The sequence below is a fragment of the Lytechinus pictus genome, chromosome 7, assembly GCF_037042905.1.
Source record: "Lytechinus pictus isolate F3 Inbred chromosome 7, Lp3.0, whole genome shotgun sequence".
Classification (NCBI taxonomy): Eukaryota; Metazoa; Echinodermata; class Echinoidea; order Temnopleuroida; family Toxopneustidae; genus Lytechinus; species Lytechinus pictus.
This window is the reverse complement of record NC_087251.1, coordinates 33,429,173-33,444,267: the sequence shown is the minus strand read 5'-3', so window position 1 is coordinate 33,444,267 and position 15,095 is coordinate 33,429,173. Positions and strand designations below refer to the sequence as shown.

At 37.2% G+C, this 15,095-nt stretch overlaps 1 long non-coding RNA gene across 1 annotated transcript; it reads left to right on the top strand.

Moving 5' to 3' along the window:
• The first annotated feature begins 1,055 nt into the window (after positions 1–1,055).
• Positions 1,056–8,653, top strand: LOC129265812 (uncharacterized). The gene is made up of 3 exons (XR_008584971.2): positions 1,056–1,220; positions 3,725–3,903; positions 4,940–8,653. It is a non-coding gene; the product is annotated as an uncharacterized LOC129265812 (long non-coding RNA).
• Positions 8,654–15,095: the final 6,442 nt, after the last annotated feature.

Genomic DNA, 15,095 nt, shown 5'->3' with positions numbered 1-15,095 from the left:
GGAGGAAACTTTAGACAGATATGACTTAGTTTGATTTACAGGAACAATCCTACTTTAATCAAATAATAAAAATAAGAATGATTGATTAATATAGCTTAAACATCTATGATCTATAAAGGTCAATTCAATGTTATTAATTTGACTGATTTAAATGAATAAATTGCAAGATTTGATAACGATAATACAGTTAATATAAGTGAAGAATAAAATCAAAAGGTGGAAAGATGTGTTTTAATGCACTGTGCCCCCCCCCCCTGGAAAATCCTGGATCCGCCCCTGGTTTTAAGTAATTGTTTAAAAGAAGAGACGAAGGAAGCCTGTCGGAGAGGAAGAGGAAGACTGTTCAACATAGAGGGGGCTGCATGGGAAAAGCTATGGTCACCCCAAGACTGCTTCATCTATAGGAACTTTAAGTTGAGAAGAGTCTGATGATCGTAGTACACGAGAGGGTTGGTATGCCTGTATCGAGTTCCGCAGATAGATTGGTGATGGGCCATGGACTGCATCAAGTTGGATCGATATACAACAATTAATTTGACTTGAACAGATGAAGAAAATCAGACACACACAATACTGAAAATATCATCAAAATCGGACAAGGAATAACGAAGTTCAAGGAATGTAACGAAGTTATGACATTTTAAAGATTTGCATTAATTCGGTGAAACAGTTCTATGCAGGTCTTCATGAATATTCAATGAACAAACTGATGATAATGATACGGAATTATATTAATTAAGATTTTACAGGGACCTGGAAACGATTTTTTTTTTACTGGGGGTGCTGATGTAAATTTGAAAAGCCAACACAAAAGTTTGTCACTACAAAATGGAAAAATGGAGGTCAAATTGGTTTCCGAACACGTCCCTGTTCTAAATTAGCTGGAAAGGCGACAGGGTACAATTTGTGCCCCCCCCCCCCCGGACTAGTTACTGGGGAGATAAACGAGCGCACAATGGCGGGAATTTCGAATAGCTGGTGTGATAGGCAGGAGAGAGTGATTGTATTTTGCCAACAGAGCGTGCAAATCGTGAATACGGCAACTCAAACAATACATGGCGTGAAAGCTGAAAGAAGGAATGATGTGCCACCGACGACCACAGTTTTTAAACAGCGGACTTCCGACAGATTTCTTTTCTGATATTACTTCGTAAGAGAGAGAAAATGATGGAAACAATTGATTTGGTAATGAATTCAACAAGTGATTTGATGATAACTTGGTAAGTGAAATAATTATCTAAATGTTTGGAACCTTTTAAATGGCTCAAAGTATTATGGTGTTTGCCGCTTGCAGTCTGCAGCCATGCAGACTGTCTGTGTTGAGTTTTGTGCAGCATTCAACACACACTGAAGAAAGCTATCTATGAATCAGAATTTGACAATCTTAGTGAAAGTTCTTTTTTATTCACCAGATATTTCAACAACTGTAATTTTGAGCATATTTTGTGAGACTCTAATGGTCGAAAGTAAAAATATGGCACACAAACTCTGAAATGATTCAGTTTAGTTTGGACCAAAGTAAAATCTGATTGTGCCCAAAAATAGCATTTATCCACTTGATCAAGAGAAAACAAGCCAAACATTGCCAACCTTATTTCAGCACACAGGGGTTACTGAGGAAAGGGTAATATCAAAATCTTGTACATTGAATGAGTGACAAGCTACTGAGAACTGTAAGAGTAACCTAAAAGATCTTATACAGATTGACCACATCTGGCATTTTTAGGTCAAAAACTAGTCAAAAACTACTCATTTCGTGTTCTCTTTCTTTCATTTGAGCCCGTACATCTTTATTGCCAATTATTTGGCATTACCAATCAGAATAAACTGTCGAATGCAATAATTTGTTTGAAAAACACAAAAACAAAAACCCAAAGCTATATTCGTTTTGTGACAATTACCCGAAATTTGAATGCCAATTCTGTCAATTACTTGAAAAGAATATGTTTATGCGATGTTCACTTCGCCAACATCCACTGATATTCCTAACAGATTTCGTTCCTATGTTGTCAAATCGATTGCTGTCCAAAAGGCGGGCTAAGAGGGTCGACTCCTCTCCGAAAAGTTTACAGAACGTGTAGGCCAATATTGAATGCCCATAATAAGTAAGTGGCTGACTTTGTGCCTCAAAATCAAAATGGATTATTTTGCTTATTTTTCTTTACAACTCAGTCTTGCACACACAATCATAAATTATTGAAGAAAAACAAAACAATTATTTATTTTTAGTCCAGATGGGTACACCTTGAGTGTAAAATAACCCTGAATTGGGTTGTGACAGAGAGAGAGAGAGAGAGAGAGAGAGATAGTTTTTGCATCGCAACGCAGAACGCTTTCAAGAACATAGCGAATGTATTTTCAAATGCCCTTCATGACAAAAAGCAACCAAGAAGATTTGTCGAAAATTGATGAATCAAAACAACAGTTTAATCTTGGACTCTAGACAACCGACATATTTGCATTTTTTCGTCAGGTTCAAAACTTAGGACGAAACTGCGGTTTCGGTTCACTAACTTTCGACAAAGACCTGAAAGCTGTTCATTGTCATTTGACGGGCATTTTAAATAATTTACTGTGTTCTTAAATTCGTTTTGTGTCGCGATGGCCAAAACTCCCTGATGTCAAGAGACAAAGGGAAAGGAGATATTTCTGTATAAAGCTGACAAAGTATATAGCTTAAAGGATGTTTTCTGCAATAAAATTAGTCTCTTTTTGTACATTAAAATCTATTACTATCAACAATAACATTGATCAAAATTCCTATCGTAATTATGTAGGTTTACAGTAATGGTATCTTTGTCATTATTGTAAATACACAGGAAAGGTGACCTGATCTCTGTTACCTCAGTATAATGTAAAAGTTACAATAATTGTGAGTCTTTATGAAAAAGATCCAGATTGATTGAAAAAAGTCTAATGAGAAAACATGTGACGTCACCCGGCCTTTTTATATTGATTTAAAGTTTATCAAATGAAATATGGAATATTTATTTTTTCCTCGTAACGAAATAGATTTTAATAACCATATGTACGATGTCATTGGTGGAACTTATTATCATTTTTATAAATTTAATGAAGAGCTTATTGTCAAAAAGGTGTGGTTCTACGGGTGGGGTGGGGCTCAAGCCCCACTCCCTCCCAAGAATGATGAAAACAAAGAAAGTATATAATCATGAATAAAACAGAATTCCATTCAAGTCATGAACTGCTCTAAAATGAGAGTGCTGATGAAAGCCTGGCCTGAACAGAATTTCACTTCCTACATGTATCTATACTATTCGCCGGATACATGCGTCGACCATGGTCCTTGTTGGCTAGTTGGGGGTGGCTGCTCCTAAAAAAATCATCTAGGACTCGTTCGGGGGATTAAATTTACGCATATGAAACTTCGCATTCTTGTAGCACATTTTAAAAAAATTGTATATCACGCTTTTACCTTTCCTTTTTTTGCCTCGTGATAGGTGTCTGTGATTTTTTTTTTGGTGGAGCTTCCTTCATTTTTTTCATGGGGGAACTGGGGGCCGGGGGCGAGGGATGGGGGGGGGGGCACACAGTGTGCACACAAAATTTGCGGGGGAGCATATGCCCCACCCCCTCCCCGTAGCCATGCCTCTGTTCATTCGTGACACACTAGATAAAGGAATATTAAGAAATGTAAAATAGTTACAATTATGTTAACTTAATACTTCACGTGTATACTTTTTTATATTTTTCCTTCCAACAGCACAATAATTAACCTGATGTCGACCAAGTCATCCGATTACCACTTATCCGATGCACATCCTGAGCCAAAATTGGAAGTGGAATACAGGCCTACGATCGAGTTAACATCAACATCCTTGCAGGTGGATAGGTGAATGTTGCTTGGACGGCATCTGCAATTCCGCATGTGGTTATCTTACGGTGAGATGAAGTCTAACACGTCATTTTTTGACGGGCCAATTCCATTAATTCCCGTTTGAGCCATGGTGTTGATTATTGATAGAGGACCACAATGAGTAAATTTAATCCAGAGTTAACGTTTTGTTGTTTGTTCAACACGTTTGATTGCTACTTTTACACTCTGGTGTTATGTTTCCAAGCCCTCGGTTGTATTTTTTACACCTTAGGGCGTGGTCCTCTGGGGACACTAATTGGCATTTTAGTAAATTTAATCCAGAGTTAGGGTTGGGTGGAGGGCAGGTTTCGGGGAGGGGTGAGGGTATCTTACAAAGTTTTCTTTTTCCATTATTTTTTTCATTATTTTTTTAATGTCAAATATCTTGCTTGGATTTGTAATCATGCTTTTCTTTTTGTCATGTACAGTATATTTTGTTATGCATGCTCTGTACCCCAGGAAAGAACAGCGTTAACAAAGCTGAGTGGTCTTATCCAGCCATTTCACTATACCTTTCATTTTTGTTATGTAATAAATTTACATTGTATTGTTTTTTTTATATTGTGATATGGAAAAAAGATACCAATACCAATACCAATTTGTTTCAACGCCCTGGTTTTACAGTGATATGGAGTTTGCCAAGTTGATAAAATAGTTCAAAAATCTATGAAACATATTTGGATATATTTTCAAAAATACAATAAAAATAATAATATGCAGGTATGAGTTCATTCAGTACTGCGCATTAATTTATATCAATTTTACCTGGGTGGCAAGCACTGCCGGCGATTGCAGGGGGGGGGGGGCAGTCCACCCCAATCCCCCTGAATTTCAAATTTGGTACAGGCGCCGATGGGAGAGGATCCCATCGGCTCCTGTACCAAATTTGAAATTCAGGGGGATGGGGCTGGGACGCGCCCCCCCCCCTGGACAAAAAAAAATTGCCATTGTTGTAGCTACCATGGAAACCTTGATTTTCATCGGCAACTGATACCCATAGCTGGATGTCATAGAAGAGAAACGGAACATGGATATACAAGACTGTTTATTTTCCCCCAACAGCGCAAGAATTGTCCACATTAACCAAGACTTCAACACCAAGAAAGACGACTGATGACCACCTCATGCATAATGAGCCACAAGTGGAAGAGGCTTACCTCGAGTACATTTCACCATCCATGTGTCCTGGTCAGCGAGGAATGGAACGGGTTTTCATCAGGAGATGCTGGAGGAATTTGTGGATAGGAGAATGCTGCTTGGAAGTCATCCACTGATCCGCATGTGCTTATCTTACGGTGAGATGAGATCTGATGTCATTGCTGACCATCCCCATCGAGTTGCCACTTGAGAGGACCCAGTTTATACTTTGAGGAGTAAGATGAGATGTGGAAAATGGACTTCGGTCGACGAATAATACCATGCAGATGCAGTGATTGGAAAGTTCATCCGATGCAGTCTCATTTTGGTCAGGAGTGATTGCAAAGATCCAGTTGATCTTATGCATGTCTTCCGCTGACCAGAGCCTAAGGGCCACCACACATCTTACGATTGCTCTGCGACCCGATTTTGGAATAAAACGTAATATAATTTGATTCTAATATTGAGACATGGAATATCTGTCTGTCTCAATATTCTACAAATTCGTACGAATACCTATGTTCAAATCTGTGACTATGCTGTCATCCTTATTAGAATAAAAGTTAATCCAATAGCTAGTCGTAATGACGTCATAGCTATCATACGATTTGAAACCAATTTGGCCTTAACTAAAAAAAATGAAGGCTTGCAATCATCCTAATTTGTTATATTAGTATTCTTACAGTTAATTTGAACCTGAAATAAACAAATATATTTTTCTTTTCACATTTTGAGAAAACGAGCGAAATGCGATTTGTTCCAGAATCGGATCGTTGACCAGTCGTAAGGTGGCTTTAAGAGACTTTGCGTTACATGACGGGAATGTTTCTATTAAATATAACAGTAGGATTCGATGGAACAAAAAAAGTCAACCAATTTGGTTCACCTTTCACGAATGCGAGAACGTTGCTCTTCTACTTCTCCATTATCTGTTTTGAAATTTTATTGCATTATTTGGACGAAAAAGCGTAAAGAACAAGGTAACAAAACTTTCGTCTACCTTGTGGACGGGAATCTTTGAATTTTATACATTACCTGAGTGTGGATTCGAGACTGAATTCTAATAAGCGTTCTCAGGGACGTTCCCTTGATGTATGCCAAAGTCTCTAACAGTCTAACTTGTCTAGAGGGGTGGTAATTCAGGCACTTTGTTCCATTTCAAATATCATAAAAAAAATTTTTAAGGCTTCATTTGGATTTCAGCAGAAACACGTGTGGTTCATGGTGATTCCCAAAGGAATAGGCCCTAATTATTGGTAATGCATCAAATCTAGATGTTAAAGGACAATATTTTTTTCTTCAAAAGCTCGGTCGCTTTGCTTCATCGCATGAATCCCCTCAAATCGAATAATTTCACGCCCTTGTTAAGCATAATAAATGTTCAGTGTTTGCAGCATTCTTACAGGTTAAATGTTTTTTTTTAATGTTACCCTAGGGCAACACTTTGAGGGAGAGCAGAAAAAATGGGGATGAAGAAAAATTATAATCTTTATCATACAAAAGGTAAATGCACCAAAACTGAAGTTTGGGAGAGTTAAAATTCCACATTTTCTTCTTTCAGCTCACTTGCCGATTTTTTTTCAATGAGATATCCTTCAGCATCTCATGAGATTTCTACTGTTGCTCTAGAAACAACAGGCTTTGAATATTTATCATTTCATAAAGGAAATATAAGTTCGCAGCATAGCCGGTTGAAGTAGGAGGGGCAGGATAATTCTACAATACGTATAAAAGTATGTGGGATAAGACCATATACTGTGGAAAGGTGGGCTCATTTCCATGGTCTTAGAACCCCCCCTCTTGAAAAGAACGTGGGAGCTTGCACTTTTTTGTTGAATCTTTACCTGAATTAAACACAACTATTACGCGTGTCTCTATTTTGTGTTAGGCAAGCCAAAATTTTGCGACATCCTCCTCAAGAAATTCTTCGGTGTGTTTTTGCTGTGTTGGTACAGGCGCCCCGCCGGAACAAGCGTTAAAAATAGCACCCCTTCCAGTATTCGACCGTCAATTCCCGGGGGTGGAGGGGGGGGGGTGCTTTCACTGAAATTGCGCAGCTTCCACCAAAATAATGTGGACATTAATTGAAATCCTAATCCCAAAACGCGATATCCTGTGCCTTATATCCGTGAAAAGAACTAATATTACACCAAAATTATTTGGTAAAGGTGGTGAAAACTTTCTGTGCTGCTTATTTTGTTTTACAGATTGGGAGTTGAATCAATGAAAATGACAAAAATGCCCCTTTCCTCCGTCCATCGGCTATGATGCAGGATGCGGACTTACATGTATGTTTATGTGGGTTGTTTTACAATCAGTGCATATCATCAAAGAGGCCTACCGTGCATCATAATAAATATGTGTACTGTAATCTTAAATCTATGGTGGCAAGATATTGGGCACTGTTAGAGCAAATTGCAAGAAGGGGAAATTATTGAATATACTTTTACTTCTCAAAGTTTACCATATGCGGCATTTTAGGGCAAAAATCGCCTTCTTATGTCCTCATTTTCCCAATTTCGAGCTCGCGCATCTCTATGATTTACAATCATTATGCATTGTTTTCCAATCAGAATTGATTATTGAAATTGTTTAAAAACCCCAAATTCTCAGAAGCTGCGGACAATTTTATTTCTTTAATGACAACCAATAATGAGTGCCAATTCTATCGATAAATGTTATTTTCTTCCGAACTCTATATTTTCACTCATAATGAGACATTACCTGATAGATAATGTTTTGACTTTAAGAATACTTGTGTAATTATATGCAAACAAATCCATTTGTCCACTTCCGCTTATTTTTCCAGTCATATGTGTTCCACTGTTGTCAAATCAATTTCTGTCCAAAAGAGTCATCCTTTGCGAAAAAATTGACAGTTGACACAACATCTAATTTAAAGATTGAACCCCCACAAAAATAAAACTGGCCTTTAATATATATGCCTCACAATGTAACTAACACTATTTCACCCTTTTTACACGCCAAAAAATGAGGAAAACCAAAGATTTTTTTTGTCGAATGAGACAGCTGGTATACCCTGATTGTAAAACAACCCCTATAGCCTTCAGGGCCCCATCTAACAAAGAGTGGCAGTTAATCCGATCAACCACAGCTATGGAAAGCCATCAACGTCAACATCTAAAGTGCATGTTTGTTCAAAATGTTTCTAGATATATTTATTTATACATTCATAAGCTTTCTTGAAAATTCAGCGTGCTTCTCTTTGTTTACAGAGGATATCGTGCAAATTTCATGTAGAAAATAATATGCCAATAATGGATTTCCATATAGTTGAGGCTGATCGGATCAATCGTAACTCTTTATAAGAACGATACAATTCTGTTGAATGCTCCATGTGAAATGTTCAATGTTGTTGTTCTAATATCCATGCAAAATGATGTGTATTATATATTTTTATAAAATAGTGATGCGGATCCTTGTTATTTGATAAACCATTCTAATCCCAAAGCATGACTGGTTAAAACAACTGATCATGAAAACCTGTCATTACCAAATTTTCATGTTAAAATGCTGAAATTATTTCTGACTGGTCACATGACAAGATTTCAGTCAGTGATTTTATTAGGATCCATATCACCATTTTATAAAGATAATTAAATGATTGTGTTACACCCTCCTTTTGGCTACTTGTATTTATTATCGACACAGTCATTCTCTCACCCCCCGCATCCCTCTCTCTAGCTCTTTCTCTTCCCCTTCAATTTTTAACATTTCCATCACTAACTTCGTTCCTCATTTTTCTTTTTTTTTATTACTTAATATTTTTCTTGAATCGTATTCCTTTCCTATGTGTCTCTACTCCATTCTCTCTTCTTGTCTGTTAAGTTGCATTCATACACCTTTCTTCGTTGTTAATCTTCCTAATTTTCTTTCTCGACACAGTATACCTCCCCATCTTTCTCATCTTTATCATAAGATCTATCCTCTCAACACCATCTTAAATAATTCATTCCCCCCAATTTGATATAAATTTCAAATTAAAACAATCTTTTATCCTTCAAAGAACTCAAACTTCACCTTTTCCCTTTACGCCATTCAAGTTATCCCGAACGCTCTCTTGCATTACTCATCTCCTTTCGTTACATATTTTACATTTCAACTTCAGTAATCCTTCACGTCACCTCATTTACTTTTGTCTATTCTCATCCGATTGAAGTTGGCCTATAACTAGCTCAGTCACATCAATCTTAATCTACGGCTCCTACCATCTCATACCATTTACCTTCTCTCTGACAACCCTTGCTCTTTCCCCTTCCTCTCATTATTTTATCCCTCTCCCACATCTTCTTCACTCATTCCCTCTCTATTCTTTCTGTTCCTCCTCCCCCCTATCCGCCTCTTTCCTGTGTCTCTCTCCCTCCTTACCACTGGATGTGGATAAGAGTGAACTCCATGAAATGCAAATAAACCCGAGCACTTCACCAAAAGAATTGATAATAGAAAAACTTCCGATATCTTCAGATTCGAAACCTCTTATGATAGATGTAAGAAACACTTGAAAACAGAACTTTGTCCATAACCTAGTCGTAGGCCCTGTATCCTTTAGCCTTGCCAATTTGAAGTAATGGGCCTAATTTATTCTTGTTTTGTGGATTCTAAAATTCTAAATCCCATGTATTGCGTCTCTTTCAAATTCATTGATATTCATATTTCAAGGATACAAATTAAACGTGTGACAAAATATACAGCACATTGTCAGAAATTTCTCTTATCTAAAATGCTGTAAAAAAATTAAAGCAATTCTTCAAACTTATTTGCATTTTGTGAAGTTCACTCTTGTAAAAAAAAAAATCCGTATCTTATTTATACTCGGAATGTTGCAAAGTGGGTCGTTATTGGGTATCGAGTTATCCACGATGAATAACCATTTTACTTTTCATTTTTAATTTGGATAATGGAAAAAAAATATTTTGAGACTGGCTGAAGTTACTCTCATTTGTTGGATATTGAAATTACCTCAAAATAACAGTACAACAATGGATGCGTTGGTATTACAAACCCATATTTGCAAGGAGAAAAAGTTTGGCCCTCAATTTTGATCAATTTTGCAACATTTTATCTAGTTCTGAATGGTGGGGGTGGGGTGGTGGCAGGGTGACCAATTGAGACTTGCACATTATTAAACAATGAAAATGATTCTTTAGAACCACGTAAAAATCACCAATTCGATGAAAGAATGGCCAACATGTCATTAAAAAAAAAAAATCTTTATGGGGTTTTCGTGATGAATATTTACTGCTCAATCAAAGCAGGGAGGGGGGGGGGACATTTTTATGAATGTGCAATGCTCAATTGGGGAAGGGGATTAAACCTGACCTGCTGCAAGCAAAAGTATGGCATTACCTTGAAAAAAAATCAGGAGGGTGGATGATAAAAATTTTCAAAATGTCAGAAAACATGACCAAAATTAAAGAATAAAGTTCTTGGCTTTCTAATAAAATTATATGGAAGTCCTGACTATAAAGGCATAATCTTGGCAATATCTTAACTTGAAAGCAACATAAATTGTTTAGTGATGAACACCACCCTCCTAGAATTGGTTTACCTTCTACAAGTTGTAAAGTGCCATGAACCTAAAAGTTACAGATTACAGGAACATTGTCTGCTTTGGCTTGCAAAAGGGGCAGGGAGATTACAGTAAGTAAAGGGGTGGGATTAGAAGACAATAGATTAGGTGGGGGTCATTGTAGATAAAGGGGGTGGGGAGATCACACTAGATAAAAGGGAGGGAGAGATCAATCAATGTAGATGAAAGGGGAGGGGATATCACTACAGATGAAATGGGGGGGGGGGTGGTCATAATAGATAAAAGGGGTGGTGAGAGCATATTAGAAAGGGAGGGGGAGATCACAGCAGACGACAAAAGGGACAAAATACAAGTAAAAATAGCAAGATTTGTTTTCCAAGAGATTTATTTGAAAAATTGTACACAAAAAAAAAATGACCAGCAGCCAAGAAGACTCACCCAAGTTGGGAAGTTACCATAGCAACTGACCTTGATTCAATGGAGCAAACCCTAACACTCACAAAATGGCCACCAGCCTTATCTGAGCTGGGGGTCTTCAGGACAGAACCACACAATACATGACAAACTAACAAAGAGTCCTATTTCTGAGTACACAGAGCAGGGCACCGGACAGTGCCATGCATAGTATACCGCATCTTTTATAATGTACGTGCTTTATTTTCAATCTCAATATTTTGTGAAATCATGAGTATGCAAGACAATACAATGCTTTTTTCTATTTACCCCACCCCCCCCCCCTTCTCCCATCTCTCTTCATGGGTGGCAGTGCGGAGGAATATCTTTTGTATTGGGGAGGGGGGGGAGACGCAACAATGGATCTGTTGCCCATGCCTCTTTACATTATGAATCCGCTCTGTTAATCTCCATTGTCGTCTCTATTCATCATCCAGTTAATCCATTAATTGCCCTCTTGATCCATACCTCCCTGTACTATCTCCTCATGTAATGCTCCCCATATCTGCAAATATTCCTTCATTTCACATCATTTCAGCATTTAAAAACATGACTGATCTTAAAATGTTCTAAATAATTTCATTTTACATTATTATCACTGATAATTGTCATATTTTTAATTTATATTTTCAATTTTATTTAATCCCCATCATTTTGTAATTGTCTTTTGCATCTATTGTTTTCCTTTCAATTGATTTTATTTGTTATTTAATTATTCCTCTTTTTTTTTTTGGGGGGGGGGCTATTCTTTTTAAATGAGCAGTAGCCTGAGCGGATGAGAAATCTAACAATTTTGCAAATAAATTCAACATTTTTCTGTACATATACAATTGAGTTTCTATGAACTGCATTGAACAGTGCATTTTTTGGCTGATATTTAGAAATAAACCAACAGGGAACTAATTTGATGGTTTGTTTTCTTTCCTTTCTTTTTTTGTTTCCCTTTCAAGGTAATTTTATTTATTCACCATTATAAAGGAACCAGATAATTTGGTTTGCGTATGTATCCATCACTTCAATCCACACAATTTTGAGAGAAAAAGCTATTGCATTCAGAATGATAAGATATGTGAATCTAGATCTAACAGGTCGAACCCTCAAGATAGGCCCGTCCTGAGGAAGTGCACTTTATATCCCACAATGCACCTACAATCATCACAGTACAATGCATGTTCCCTAGTAGTGAAGCGCAATGTCAAATTTTTGAGACGGCCCCCAATAAAATTTCAAAAATCCTTCCAGAATGGATGTAGGAAACGCTTTTTTCAGCCAAAAGATAATGAAGGAGGATCAAATTTCACAGATGACACCAAGTAGAATTTCCAAAACTCCAGACGGAAACTGTTATAACAATCTGCTAGAACTCATCTAATTACACTCCTTATCTTCAAACACAAACTTTCAAAATGGGGATGCCTCTTTAATTAAAGACCATACCATGGTCAAGTCTTGAAGAATCATTCACTCTGTCCCCATGACAGTGATGGCACCATGTGTGGATTGCTGATGAGGCTCTTCAAGGAATTTCAAGTATCTTTCATTGATCATCATTGTTGGAACTCTCAGGTCTCGAAGAGTCATCCTACCCTGGCTCCTTCCCGTAGCCAATGTCACAACCGTTTACGACCACAGTAGATAATGCCTGAATTAAACAAATTTTTGTCCAAATAGTAGCTCTGATTTGGACCAAATTAAGTTTTCAAAGCACAGTGAAAATGTATATATATGAAAGACGACCTGGTCAACCCAGTCAGATAGGCTAAGTTCCATCAAATGCCTTCCCAAATACAGCAACCCTTCTTGAATTCAGCTTAGTGAATAAATGCAATTCTCATTCACGCAGGATGACAATTTTCCCAGAGGAAAGTCTGATGGATCACCGCCCTACCTACAGACTGAAATGTGGATCAATTCCAGAACTTAGATTAGCAAGAGATACCAAAAGATACAATGATTATTATCATTCAGACAACCTGTAAGGCACCATGGATAAGTAAAACAAGCAAAGGCACAGATCCCTCATAAGATATCGCCATTTGATTTTCTAATAGATGATACGCAACTTGCATGATGTTTTGAAGAGCACTGGATACCAACACACAGGATGAAAAGAACACTATTCCTCTTGGCCAGAGAGTACTTGAGGATAATCACAACATTACCAGATTTTCAAACACCAAATACAAATATGTCACATGCAATTGAAACATTACTCCGGACGTCGGCAGCGCTCTCTTCACACATAGGTCAACAGTTTCTCCCTTCTCTTCTTTGGAGTGCAAACAGGTTTTTGATCAACCTTGCCACTCAGCCCCAAAGCCGTCTTGCCAGCTCCATCAAATAAATGTGACAACCATGCAAGAGGGCCCAATACAAAATATGGATTAGGGCCAACAAGAAACACTACAGAGGGCAAGATTCTTGCACAATGGCTTGAAAAGTAAACAGCACTTGCTGGCAAGACAGAAATCAAAATTTGACATTGCACTTCTAAAACTAGATTCCAGACTTACTTGTATTGTAGTGATTGAAGGAACAGTTTTTACTTACACATTGTGAAAAATCCCATTGAAGCACACAATCCTCATAAAAATGGGTTATTCGAAGTTGAGTGTTAATCTTTTTTTTTATTCAAGTTTTATTTTGACAGACGAACCGATATTGAGAAGCCACCTTCATCACAATATCATTATCACCCAACACAGGTCTGGCTAAATCTCTCTCATTCTGTGTTTACATGATGGATACACACTAGGCATTTTCAAAAACATTTAGGTTCATGGTGAATGGGGATAGGGCCAAAAAGTTTGAAAAATTAACTAAAATTAGTTTGACCAAAAAATATGTACAGAAAAAGGGAATAGATTTGCAATTCATTAAATACAATCAAAGATCAAAGTCTATAAATATATATAAATTTCCTTTAAAATTAATTCTTTTCTTATTAACACATTACATCAGTCATGTTAGATTTTACGTTGCAATGGTGTGAAACAAAGATGACTTTAGAGCAGCAGCTTGAGCAAATAGTACAGGGAGGTATATATATATATATAGAAGACGACAATCAATGGATCAACAGATAATGAAAGTTTTGTGGAGGTGAAAGGAGAGGGGAAAATGAAACATGAGGGGAGAACGGTGGAGTAATGAGGAAGAAAGAGGATTGGGGAATAAGAAAGGAAATGGCTAGATGTACAAATGAAAATATAGAGACGGCAATAAAGATCAACAAATAGAGACACATAACAATAAAGAAGTGGGGATCAGTTTAAACGGTAAGAAGGGGTTAAAGTCAATAAAAAAAAAGAGAACGAGAAATGGGGATTTTGCATAAGTCCCAACATTTTTATAAAAATTACCTTGAGGAATATTGTATTGATAGATTTTTATGAAAGGATTTGATGCCAAAGATTGAAACCGCTGCACAATAAATTTTATGATAATAATTTCTGGAAAACCCATGGCATTGTCTTGCATACTCTAGGCTACACAAAATATAATTAAGATCAGAAATAAAGCACTCACATTATGGATGCTGTATACCATGCACAACAGTGTCCAGTGTCCTTCTCTGCACACTGAAAAATAGACCTCTTTGTAGTAATGTCACCAATTGTGTGATTCTGGCAGGAAGACCCCAGCTCAAACTAGACAGGAAGCCACATTTGTGAGGTGTCAGGGTTACTCCATCGATCAAATAGGTCAACTGCTATGGTCCTCCAACTTGAATGAGTCTTCTCGGCTGCTGGTCTTACATTGTTTTCAAGAAAGAACAAGAGAATCATGAATACAAAGCAAGTACATAATACAATTGTACAGTGTAGGGCAGGTCCAATCTATCTGACATTACATGTGACGTAAGAGACAGAGTGTTTCACAAAGATCTTAAGACTTCAACATTTCTCAAATATCCACTTCCGTGTAGGAAGCACTGTACTGCATATGAATTAATGAGACTGCGCATGAAGTATCATATGCGCTATAACAATTAAGCATGACTTTAAATTTGATTTATCGATTTGTGAAACACTTCCCAGAATTAAATTGCCAGTGTCATAAACTTTCAAAACATCT